Genomic DNA, 12,710 nt, shown 5'->3' with positions numbered 1-12,710 from the left:
AAGAAAGAAATGTTAAATGAATGAATGAGTGAATGTGGAAAGGAAAAGCCATTGGGTATTTTAGGAGCTTTGAGACGGAGAAAAAGAATATAACCTCTTCCCGGGCTGAAAAGGTGAATGAGCTGAAGATTAAGGAGAAAAGGGAACTGTCCAGAGCAGTCTCTGTTGGAAAGTCAGAGATGCTGGAATGATTTAGAGGTAGAGTGAGAGCTGAGCTGAGGTTTGCATGCCAATGGCACCAACACATAAACAGAAATCCACAAAATTAAGTTCATGACCTTCCTGCAAAGTGAAAAGCAACTTTCCCACAGTCAATAGCTTTATCTGGGAAATAAATTAACAGTGATCAAATCAGATTTGTGAGACCTCAGGGACAGAGTGTCTCAGACAGCTGGGGCTTTCTAAAAGTCATAAAAATACCGACGTTCTGTCCAAGTCCATGATCAAAGGCTTGCTGGACTCACTAATGAAGAAGAAAATCCACTTAACAGTATTAAGATAGCCTTTGATTCCTAATCTTTTGTGTGTAAAAATCTGAGTTTTGATCACCAAATAGCATTAAGTATCAATTAGAATATTTTCTAAATCTGTATTGTAAGCACACTAACTAATGTGTGTGACTAGTGAGAAATCACCAGATATAAATCTAATATAAGCTTGAGTGGACTTGTCTCATTCCCTTCCTGGATCTCTGCAATCAGAGAACATCACACGGTGTTAGAGCTATAAGGAAGCTTGAAGAACATCTAGGCAAATCGCCTCGTGTTATCAGAGGCTGGGGTGGAAAAGTGAATTTCTCAGGCTTCCCTCCTCATTAGTAGTAGAAGTGAGCTGGAAACATGACTTTCCACCAAATGATCTTTTTTCTATGCCATGTCACAAAAGAAATTATGTTCAATTCTTGTTTCGATTAGCGAATTATGCAGTATAGTTCAAAAGTCTCCCGTCCCAAAGAATTAAGTTGAATGATGTTTTCATGCCCAAAATGGTAACCCCTCAAATAGCCAGAAAGTACTATTTTCTGGAACCCTTCACTTCCTTGGACAGCTTCAGAAAGCCACGGTTTTACTGAACAAATGCTAAGCGTCCTAAGAGTTCTGGAAGAAAAAGATAGGGACAGATGTGGGGGTGGCAGCAGATGATGGAGGAGAGAAGTCTTCAACAGGAAGTCCGGGGGTGTAGATTGGCCACGGCAGAGTGGCACTCCCGACCAAGACAAATGATATGATGATGGAAGATTCAGGGGCCCCTGACTGCCAAATCTGGATTGGAATTAATTTGTTCAGAGCAGTGTTTCCCAGAACACACTCCATAAAACACAGTTCCTCAATATGCCCCATAAAAAAAAATAAAGGAGAAATTCTGCGTTCAAACAAGATTGAGAAATGCTGTACACCCCAGTACACATTAGCATATTAAAGGTGCCAGGTTTTCCTGTGGTCAAGTTTCTCTATTTTTGTGCACAGTGTTTTAAAAATGTAAAAACAATTCTTAGCTCAAGGACCATATCGAAACAGGCCACTGTTTAATGTTTAGCTCTTTGCCGACCCTTGCCAAAGAGGCCTGTTTCATGCTTTTATTTGTTTGTTTACATAATGCTTATTAACATCCAATTCCTGCTAAACAGAAGATTTCTTTTTTTTTCATGATAATAACACATCTTATTAGAATCGTTATAGTATCATATAAATATATTTGTCCCAACTACAGACAGAGGGAGGGATAATGAAGGAAAGCTCTTATTGCTGTGGGGAAACCTGGAGATGGAGAAAGGACTGAGAAATGGGGATACCTGGGACCATTTGTTCCCCTCATCCCTCACAGAAGGCACAAATGCATTATTTCTTTCCATGTGAGGACACTGTGGGGGGGGGGGGGGAAGGTGGCAGGATGAGGCAGGAGACAGAGTACAGAAAACTTCAAAATACAAAAGAAATCTCCAAACTTCATATCTAATGCTGTGGAAAAGGCCGCGGTGGGGTGCAGAAGGCAATGGGGGGTGGGGGGGGCGGAGGCAGAGAGAACCACTGAAGCTCAGAACTGAGAGAGACCTCAAGGGGCCGCGGCGTCCGTGCTGCTGCCTCAATGCAGGCCCCAGAGAAAACTCGGGTAAACCAACACAGACCCCGAATGAGAGAGGGTGGGGTGCCCCAGGAATTGGCTTTGGGGCATCAGAGAGTGTATGTGAGTGTGTGAGTGTGTGTGTACGTGGTGGTGGTGTGGTGGCTGGTGTCAGTGACGGAGCAACCAGGCCCAGGAGGGGCTGATCCTATTCCCCCTGGGGAAGGTCTCCTCCATCCTGGTTCCTCCAAACCGCTGCCAGGGAGTAGAGTCAGCCGCTGGTCTGGGAAGGGCCCTGCCTGGGCAACGAGCCAGGTGGGAGAGGAAGGCCAGAGCCCCGGATGAAAACGGTTCGGAGGATCCCTGGGTGGCGCAGCGGTTTGGCGCCTGCCTTTGGCCCAGGGCGCGATCCTGGAGACCCAGGATCGAATCCCACGTCGGGCTCCCGGTGCATGGAGCCTGCTTCTCCCTCTGCCTATGTCTCTGCCTCTCTCTCTCTCTCTGTCTCTGTGTGACTATCATGAATAAATAAATAAAATCAGAAAAGAAAAAAGAAAAGAAAGAGAATGGTTCGGGGAGCGGCTCTTGGGGGACAGAAGGCCCTGGAGCCCAGGGTGTCAGAAGAGGCGAGAGACCTAAGTGCATGTCTGTGCGTGCGTGTGTGTCCGTGTGTCTGTGCGTGTCCTGGGTGGGGGGAGGTGAGATCACTCAAAGGTAAAGGGGTCCTGGGTGCTGAAAAAGCAGTGTCCCTCCACGTGGGCCGTCCTGGCGCCTGAGGCTGGGGCGCGCCGGGAGGGAGCGGCTGGCGGACGCCCAGGGCAGGAGCGTCCGGGGCCCCGCAGGAGGGCAGCTCTGTCCCCAGGCTCACGGGGGCCGCGGGGAGGGAGCCTCGCGTCCTCTGGGACCCATCCTCGGAGTCTGTCGGAGGCGCTGGGCGGCTCGGCCTGCGGCTCGCCTCCGCGGCAGCAGCGCCTTCACTGCACCTCCCGCCCGCCACCTTCTCCGGGCAGGCCTCCGGCTTGCTCCCGTAGCAGGCAGTTCCCGCTTCTCCTGCACCTGCCCCTTTCCTTCCGGAGCCCGCGCGGCCGGGGCGCCCTGTCCGCTCCCGCGGCTCCCGGCCGCCTGCACCAGGCTGGGATCCTTCCCCCGGGCCAGCTCCTGAGCCCTTGGCTCGGGCTGTCCCCCTGCCCTGCCTTGTCCGGGCGCAGTACGCCGCCCCCCCGGCCCCCGCTCCGGGCTCTGGTCTTTGCCCCGCGCCCTGCAGCCCCCCCGCCCCCCGCCGCTCCCCGCGCCGCCGGCCTCGCTCCTCCTCCAGGTGCAGGCCCAGCTCGGCCGCGCGGACCCAGCCACGTGGACGGGGCGCCCGGGCTGCGCCCCCGAAGGGCGGCCTCGTGCTGACGCGAGGCTGCGAGCTCCGGGGCTCCTCCAAGATGCTCCCTGGGGCTCCAGCTCGGCCACACGCTGCTGGGCCTGGCCCAGGTGTCCTTCATCGGGGCCACCTTGTCCTGCAGTCGCTGGGCCCGAGCACCCTGTTCCTCCTGCCGGCCCTTTGCTTCCTGCAGCTCCCAAGTTAAGCGATGGATTTCCTGTGGTGCCCTCTGGAGCTCAGCCTCACTTGGCTCCCTGTGCTCGCACTTCTTTCAGCTGCCCAAGGAGCCTCTCTTGTTCCCCAGTTAGGGCCTTCACCGTGTCCCTCACCGTGTCCTCACCCTGTCCAACTCCACCTCCTTTGTCAGCACTTTCTCACTGATGGTCCGGATGTCATCTTCCAGCTCAAGGACGCGTGCCACATGGCCTCCCTGTTGTCGGCTCAGGATGTCCCTCTCTTCTACGAGGTCCCGTGGGACCGGGCGAGCCCCTTGTACTGCTCCCTGAGCTCCGCGTGCTCCTCCTGGCAGTCGCCAGGGCCGCCTGAGAACCTGTACTTGATTCTTCAGCTCCCTCACCTGTCCCTCCAGCTGCAGCTTCAGCTGCATCAGGTCATTCCTCTCTTGCTGGCTCTCATCCAGCTGGTTCTGCAGCACAGTGGCCTTGGGGACAACCAGCAGGATGTCAGCGTCACCATCAGTCTCCTCCAGGGTCACCAGTTCATCCGTGGGCCTTGGCTCTCGGAACTGCAAAGGGGGACTCTGCCCACACACCCAGCCCTGGCAGTTCACCTACCAGAATTGGTAGAGCTGGGCTCTGGGTTTGGGCAGGTAGCTGGCTTGGAACTGGACACTGGTGTGGACAGGGGAGCCGGCAGCTGCATTTTCCGGCACTGAAGACCAGACAAACGTGTGGTAATCCAGAACACAGGCAGCCTCCACCTTGAAGATGTCAATCCAGTCGCTGGCACTGGGCACGGTGCCCGTGGGAAGGGTCTAGTGACATTCCATCTGGGTGTTGGGAGGAAGGTCCATGCTACACTCAGAAAATTGACTCCATCTCCGGGAGGTGCCTGGCTAGGGATGATTCTTCCACGCTGCCCTCAAGCTATTTGCCCTCCCACACCCGGATCAGCTGTTCATTCACCTTCCCTAAACAGAAAATTTCTCTAAAAAAAATAAGAATGATATTTATTTGGCTTTTTGGAAATATAAATAACACAATAGATGACAAAGAGCAAAACAAAACCAAATAAACCCCTGACATGATATATGGTTGATCATTTCCAGGCATGATAGCAGTTACTAATTAATATAACTAATATATAAAATATTTAAAAATAATATAAAAAAATAAATTCGATTGTATTTTTACCTGCTTTCCTCCCAGCATTAACTATATGGGGATTTTCAGAAGCTTGAGTTCCTAAGAAAATGCCACAGCTGGTTCATGGACCCAATTTCAATGTGTGTATGAAGAGGGAATGTTCCCCACACCACCACAAGCAATGTTCTGGACACCAGGTAGATGTCCTACAATTCAACTCAAGGCTGACACTCTCTGAGATAGCATTGGATTTCACAAGGTAAGAGTCCAGTCCTATGGGATGGCCTCACCTCGACTTCAGATGCCAGGTGTCAGCCAGACAGTTCCCCCTGTTTCCAACCAATCGGCTACAAATTAGAGCTTCTAACAACCCTTTCAATTTAGGATGCCAACAGCAGGTCCAGGTTGTTGCCTGTACTTCTGACCAATAGGCTACGATTGGAGGCTCCTACAACCTTCTCTTTGGGTTCATTAATCTGCTAAAGAGGCTCACAGAACTCAGGGAAACATTTTACTTACTAGGTCACCAGTTTATTATAAAAGGATATAACTCAAGAACAGTCAGATGAAAGAGATGCGTAGGATAAGGTATGGGGAAAGGGCGAAGACCTTGCATGCTCTCTCCAAGCATGCCACTCTCCCCAAATCTCCCTATGTCGACCCATGGAAGGTCTCCAAACCCCATCCTTCTGGGTTTTCATGGAAGCTTCATTACATAGGCATGATTGATTAAATCATTGGCAATTGGAAACTCCACTCCTGAGACGCCTGGGTGGCTCAGAGGCTGAGTGTCTGCCTGCAGATCAAGATGTGATCCCAGGTCACACATCGGGCTCCCCAGAGGGAGCCTGCTTCTCCCTCTATCCATGTCTCTGCCTCTCTCTGTGTCTCTTATGAATAAATAAATAAAATCTTAAAAAAATATAAAAATAAAAAACAACTCCACTCCTTTCTCCTTTCTGGAGATCAAGAGGGTGAGGCCTGTCAGTCCTACACTCTAATCACATGGTTGGTTCCATTGGGAACCAGCCCCCATTCTTTAGGGGCTCCCCAAAAGTCACCTCATTAATATATAAAAAATTAGGTCTTTATCTTCCCAAACACTAAGGAAATTCCAAGAGTTTAAGAAGCTGTGAGCCAGGAACCATGGGCAAAGACCAAATATGTATTTTTCATAGTGTTTGGTTATCTGAATGACCACAGGTATATTTCTTATAAATCACAATATCACAGCTTCTAATTCTGCTGGAGACATTTTAGAAAATAGAGTTTAGATCTGAAATCTACATTTCCAATCAAACATTCTAGGTGATTCTGATACAGGTGGCCCAAGAAACATTTAAGGGAAAGCTGATAGTAATGGAAGAGTAAGGATGATGATGACCTTGAGGCTGAAGGTCAAGAGACCATTGCATACAACGGGGGTGGGGGGAGGGAGGGAGATTTCTTATCTCAGAGGACATTTTCAAAACTTCTTTAGGAAAGGGACGCCTGGGTGGCTCAGTGGTTGAGCGTCTGCCTTCAGCTCAGGGCGTCATCCCAGAGTTCCAGGATCGAGTCCCACATCAGGCTCCCTGCATGGAGCCTGCTTCTCCCTCTGCCTGTGTCTCTGCCTCTCTCTGTGTCTCTCATGAATAAATAAATAAAATTTTTAAAAATAAAATAAAATAAATAAACATATTTTTAAAAACTTTAGGAAAAAATTGTCACCTCTCTTAAATAACTAAATGGAATGAGAAAGGAAGAGCATCCATAGCCCTTACAACCCCCAAGATTCCCTGAGCCTTTGGGGCTGTTTCACAAAGAATCTCTGCCCACACCACTGGAGACTGGTAGGGGTGAGCCAGAAAGGTCTTCACCCCTTTCCTAAATCCCCTGTGGTGGAGCTGAGCCAGGAGAGGCATTCATTCAAGGCTTCAGGAAAGGCTAGTAGAAAACAAGGAAGAAAGCAACATGTAGCTACAGAAACTAACTCCCAAAGTCTCACTCAGCTCAGTAACGGCCTTCATTCTCCGGAGCTTGCAGCGCCTCACCCTGCCGCCATAGAAGTTTTAGCTTGTTTCTACGGCGTGGGTGGCTTCATTCCAGAGGTGTACTGAAGCAGGTCGCTGTGAGCATCTGTGTGCATCTCTTCCCAGCTCCTGTTCGGTGAGTGTCTTCATGTTGGTAGCTTGAGATTGACCACGGTGGGAATATTTACACCATAGAAATTGGCAAAAATCAGGGATCCCTGGGTGGCGCAGTGGTTTGGTGCCTGCCTTTGGCCCAGGGCGCGATCCTGGAGACCCGGGATCGAGTCCCACGTCAGGCTCCCGGTGCATGGAGCCTGCTTCTCCCTCTGCCTATGTCTCTGTCTCTCTCTCTCTCTCTGTGTGTGTGACTATCATAAATAAATAAAAAAATAAATAAAAAATAAAAAAAAAAGAAATTGGCAAAAATCAGGGCATAGTTTATTCATTTAATTCTGAGAGCTGCTTGCTAAACAGGTACCAGCACATCACTGCTTCCAACCTACTACACAGAATGCACAATAGCTCCATGGGTAAAAGCAGACTGTGTTTTAAAACACCTTGCTTTGGGACACCTGGGTGGCTCAGTGGTTGAGTATCTGCCTTTGGCTCAAGTCGTGATCCCGAGGTCTTGGGATGGAGTCCCATAACGGGCTCCCCTCGGGGAGCCTGCTTCTCCCTCTGTCTGTCTCTGCCTCTCTCTCTCTCTGTCTCTCATGAGTAAATATATAATATCTTTTAAAAAATAAAAATAAAAAATAAGACATAGTGTTTGGAATCCCAAGGCCATCCCTTACTTAGCAGCTATGACCCTTAATCTCGGAGTCTCTGTCTGCCTTCTGTAAAACTGGAGAGAACTCCTTCCACTTTAGGGTGAGAGTTTTATAGAAAGTACTGTACAAAGAAACTTGAGCCAAAGCCTGGCACGTGGCAAGTACTGGCAGAGAAGTCTAGACATCATAAGGAACTAAAAGCAGAATCCAGGGAGGCCCCAAGAGAGACAGGAGTTCTCTATCTCTTCTGTGTAATGCTCTTTACTTTCCTGCATCTTCCATGGATGACTGACAGTGAGAATATCTCACTCTATGGACGGGAACTTTTCCTATAGATTAAGTTGACTAATCCTATCAGGATGTGACCCCACAAAGCCCAGCTATCACAAGAGACACACACATACGGTTTAATTACGGAACCTTCAAACCCATAGTGATGCCGTGTCTAGAGCACTGACTACTTTCTTCAGCAGGTGCCGGCTTCCAGGACAAGTGTGTCCGGGTTCTCTGTATAAACTGAACACTGATTTCTTGAATGACTTATACAGCAATTAGCAAGAATGTGAAATTTTCATGAATCTTGATACAGATTTTACTTCCCTGCCTTAATGGGTAAGAGCCTTCTGCACGCAATCAAGCCGTTCCCAGGTGTCTGAAGATGCCATGAGGCCTCTAGGTCCTCATTATCAACATCAGTTCTCCCCTACTGATACAGTAGCTACAGGAGAAGAAAGCTGCCCTGGCGCTGTATGAACCAAGAGACAGCTCAGAGACACTGATTGGGGTTTGGACCGAAGCCCTGAAATTCAGTTGTTTTCTTGTTATTTGCCTCTCCTAGGGCTAAGAAGATTCACAGTGGATCGTGAGATACATTTCTACAATCTAAATGATTAAGGTTTCAGAACCCAGAGTTTATTCATCTGCTTCTCCTTCAGCCATGATTGGGTGAAAGCAAAGCTATGGGACCCACAGCTTCCCTGCTTTCTGTCCTTTCCAATCTCTTTGCAAGGGGACCACTATCCTCCAAGGGTCTCTAAAGGGGGTGAATTTTTTTCCATCGGACTTTAATTGATTTAGACGAGAAATTAGTATGCAACCCAGAGTCCCAGATATGTGAGCAGCGAGACAGATCAACATGTCACTTATTTCATTAGCTACAATTTAATTACAAGCAGAAATTCTTTCCAGTTGTATGTTTCCAGCAATCCTTGATGTTCAGAGTATAAGGACAACTTCATTTGGATGCAGAAAAGTTTTCAGGAAGAGCTGCAAAATCAGCCTTGGAAAATTCAAGTGTCTGCAAGAAATAGCTCCCAAAGTATGAGTAGACCAATCCTTAACATTCAGCTTTTTTTTTTTAAGATTTTATTTATTTATTTGAGATGGGGGGAGAGAGAGAGGGAGAGAGAGCACATTAGTGGTGGGGGGAGAGGGACAGAAGGAAAGGGAGAAGCAGGCTCCATGCTGAGCAGGGAGCCCAATGTGGGGCTTGATCCTAGGACCCTGAGATCATGACCTGAGTAGGAGGCAGACACTTAACCAACTGAGCCATGCAGGAGCCCCAACATCCAACTTTTAATCAACAAATATCTGGTAAAGATCTTCTATGCCTCTGGCATGATGCTGGATGCTGAAAGTACAGGACAAAGAGATTCCTGCCCCATGAGGGAGCTTGTATGTCAATGAAGGATCAACACTAAGACACTGCTGACACTAATAACGATGTGATGACAAATGAAGTTAAGTGTTATGAAAGCCAAGTGCAAGGAGCTACTAAGGAAGTGGTGTAGCTCTGCAGGAGTTAGGGGTGGTCCCCTGAGGAAGAGACATTTTAGCCAAAATTTAGAAGCTGAGAAGTGAGCCTGGCATAGCAAAGAGAATATTTTTTTAAGAGTTATTTATTTGAGAGAGATCAAGAGAGAGAGAGAGAGAGAATCTCAAGCAGACTCCGTGCTGAGTGTGGAGCCCAACAAGGGGCTCAATCTCACGACTCTGAGATCAGAACCTGAGCAGAAACCAAAAGTTGGGTGCTCAAACAACTGCACCACCCAGGCCTCCCTTAAAAAAATTCCCAACTGACTGGTTAAGACTACATTTCTGGGAGAGTAAAAGAGGACATCCACCACTTCCACTGTGACCTCAGTCTGTACTTATTTTTTTTTAAAGTAGGCTCCATGCCCAGTGTAGAGGCCAATGTGGGGCTTGAACTCACAACACTGAGATCAAGACTTGAGCTGAGATCAAGGGTTGGACACTTAACTGACTGAGGCACCCAGTTACCCCAAGACTATTTTAGAATAAAGGGCTACCAATAGCAAAGGTCTTGAAGTGGAAAGGAACAAACCCAGAAGCTGAAAGATCAGTGTGGCTGAAGCACAGTGAGGGCAGACAGGCAGTGCAGAGCGGTGGTCAAGGTACAGATCGGGGCCATTATCTCAAGAGCAAGGGAAGTCACGAAAGCATTTTCAGGGAATGAGCAACATGGTCAGCTTCGCACTTTTTTTTTTAAGATTTTATTTATTCATGAGAGATACAGAGAGAGAGAGAGAGGCAGAGACACAGGCAGAGGGAGAAGCAGGCTCCTCATTGGGAGCCCAATGTGGAACTCGATCCCAGGATTCCAGGATCATGCCCTGGGCCATAGGCAGGGGGTAAACTGCTGAGTGACCCAGGGATCCCCCAAGCTTCGTACTTTTTGATGATCATCCTATTGCGCAGAGAGTGGGCTAGAGGGCGGCAAGAGAGGCTGTAGGAGGCCAGCCAGGAGGCATTGCTGGAATCTAGGAAAGTAATGTGGATGTGCTCCCAAACACCAGAACACTGGAGACGCAGCCTCTCTGAAGGAAAATTCTATGCAACTAGAGCTTCTAGAGCTACCAGGAGATGGGAAGGGGTGTATACTGTCCATCTGACCATGGCCACGTGGCTCAGTGACCAAGACTTCCAGAGTGTGAGTCTCAGAGTCCACAGAGAGCCCCTGGCAGAGTCTGGGTGATGGGCTGCAGGCTCGCCTGTGTCGTTTCCACTGGGACAGATACTTAGCTGCACTACACTGCAGCACGAACACTGCTCGGCCTTTCACGAGTGAAGAGACACCAGGCAGAGGAGGAAGAGGCCCAGAAGAGGCAGGACTGTGAGTGAGACATGAAGGAGGTGTCTGGTGGCCCAGTGACCTCACACCAGCCACCTTCCCTCTAGTGGCCTGGCTTGTTCAGCTCATCGCCAAATAAGGCCAAGACCGTGCTCCCATGGAGGTTCGTGGGGGTTCACAGAAAGTAAATGGTTAATATGCATAAAGCAGTATAGAGCGCAGAACCTGCCCCCATAGTCTTCAATAAAAGGCACTTGTTGGCTTTCTTATCTGGTGGGTCCATTGCAGTTTGGACCAGGCGCGTGTTCGAATCTCACCTCTGCCACTGAGGCCTTGTCACTCTGGGGAAGTTAGTAAAGGGCTCTGGGCCTCAGCTTCCTCACCTGTTAAATGGGGTTGATAAACCCTCCCCGAAAAGGTGTCCATGGAGAGTAAAAGAGTCGATGCTACTGGCTCTCCTTCCTCCTGGGGCTCCCTCCCAGCGAGGCTCACCAGGAGCAGCCTTCTCAGAGCAAGAGTGAGCGCTGAGAGGAAACTCTGAGTGCAGATCAGAGGACTTCGGGGCATCCAGGTAACACTCTCCAGACCTGCAGCTCTGCACAAGGAGGAGGAAAATTATTCAGAGTGAAGCCGAATCTGCCAGATATCCCCGGGAGGGAAGCTCTAATTAGCATTTAAAGAGATGCTGGGAATGGCTATCTCTGATAAGGTAAAACCCTCCTGCTTGGAAGCCTCCGTGCTAAAAATGTGCATCCTGCTCCACAGGGCAACAAAGGAAACCTCCAGAGTCCTCTTCCTGTTTTTCAATTGAGGAAGGGTGGCTTGTGCTTTTTCTGCCAGGTCCAGCCCGGTCAGGGTCCAGAGAGCTCGCTCTGGGTGGTGCACTATTATTCCTGTGTTCAACACAGTCCTGAGCAGCGACCAAGTGCCAGGCACCTTGCTGTGGGGCGGCAGGGGGGGGCGGGGGGGACGAGGGGGGGGGCTGGCGCACACCTGGAGGGTGCTCACAGCCCTTGGGGGCCAGGGCGGCAGCATGATAGACACCGACTGGGGAAAGCGCTGCGGGGGCCGGACGCTGAGCAGCCACTGCCCCCGCGGTACAGACTTCACAGAGGGAACGTCTGAGCCTTGTCCTGTGAGTAGAAGGCCAAGGAGAACAGGCACTGGAGCGGGGCACTGCGCAAACATCATCTGCAGTCGGCAAGAAAGGCAGTGCGAGTGGAGCAAAGGCAGGGGAGGCGAGAGGGGAGCTCAACAGCTCAACCGCTGAGCTGAGCTGCAACACATTCTGTGAAACAATGAGAAATGTACCTGTTGGTCTCCCTGTCCCCAGGTGCCAGCAGCTCCCGAAACCCTCGTCTGTCTATTCCTAATGATAAAAGGACTAGGAGTGTCTCTTGTTCTAACGTGGCGACTCTGTGGGGGCTGGTCTCTGGGAAGACCAAGACAGGATTAGAAGTTTGGAATTTTCAGCCCTATCCCCCATCCTCCAGAGGGAGAGCTCATAACTGACCATGCCTACATGAGAAAACCTTCATAAAACCCCAATAGTGTAGGGTTCAGAGGGCGTCCAGGTTGGCAATTCATCCACACAGGGAGGGTGATGAACCCCAAGTACATAGGGACGGAAGCTCCTGAACTCAGGACCTCATCCTATGCATTTCTTTCATCTGGATATTCATTTGTATCCTTCATCATATCTTTCAATAAACTGGTAAACATGTTTCCCTGAGTTCTACAAGCCACTCTAGCAAATTACTGACCCTGAGGAGGAGGTCACTGGAAACTTCCCCCTATAGCTGGTTGGTCAGAAGACCAAATGATAACCTGCGCTTGCAACTGGCCTCTGAAGTGGGGGGGGGGGGGCAATTTATGGGACTGAGCCCTTAACCTGTGGAATCTGATGCTATCTCTGAGTAGACATGTCAGAATTAAGGACATGTTGTAGGACACCCAGCTGGTGTCACAGAGAACTGTTTGCTGTAGGGAAAAAACCCACACATTTAGTGAACAGGAGCATGAGAAGTGAAGTGTGCTGTGTGAGTCCTAAGAGACTCACAGGATAAACATACAGTGGGGAAG

General features: G+C 49.5%; 1 pseudogene; it reads right to left on the bottom strand.

Annotated features, from left to right (window-relative positions):
* Positions 1 to 3,035: 3,035 nt before the first annotated feature.
* LOC140615339 (calcium-binding and coiled-coil domain-containing protein 1-like) lies at positions 3,036 to 5,478 on the bottom strand (annotated as a pseudogene).
* Positions 5,479 to 12,710: the final 7,232 nt, after the last annotated feature.

This window comes from Canis lupus, chromosome 23 (genome assembly GCF_048164855.1).
Source record: "Canis lupus baileyi chromosome 23, mCanLup2.hap1, whole genome shotgun sequence".
NCBI classification, from domain to species: domain Eukaryota; kingdom Metazoa; phylum Chordata; class Mammalia; order Carnivora; family Canidae; genus Canis; species Canis lupus.
The sequence above is the reverse complement of the archived record's forward strand: the minus strand, read 5'-3'. Positions and strand labels throughout refer to the sequence as shown.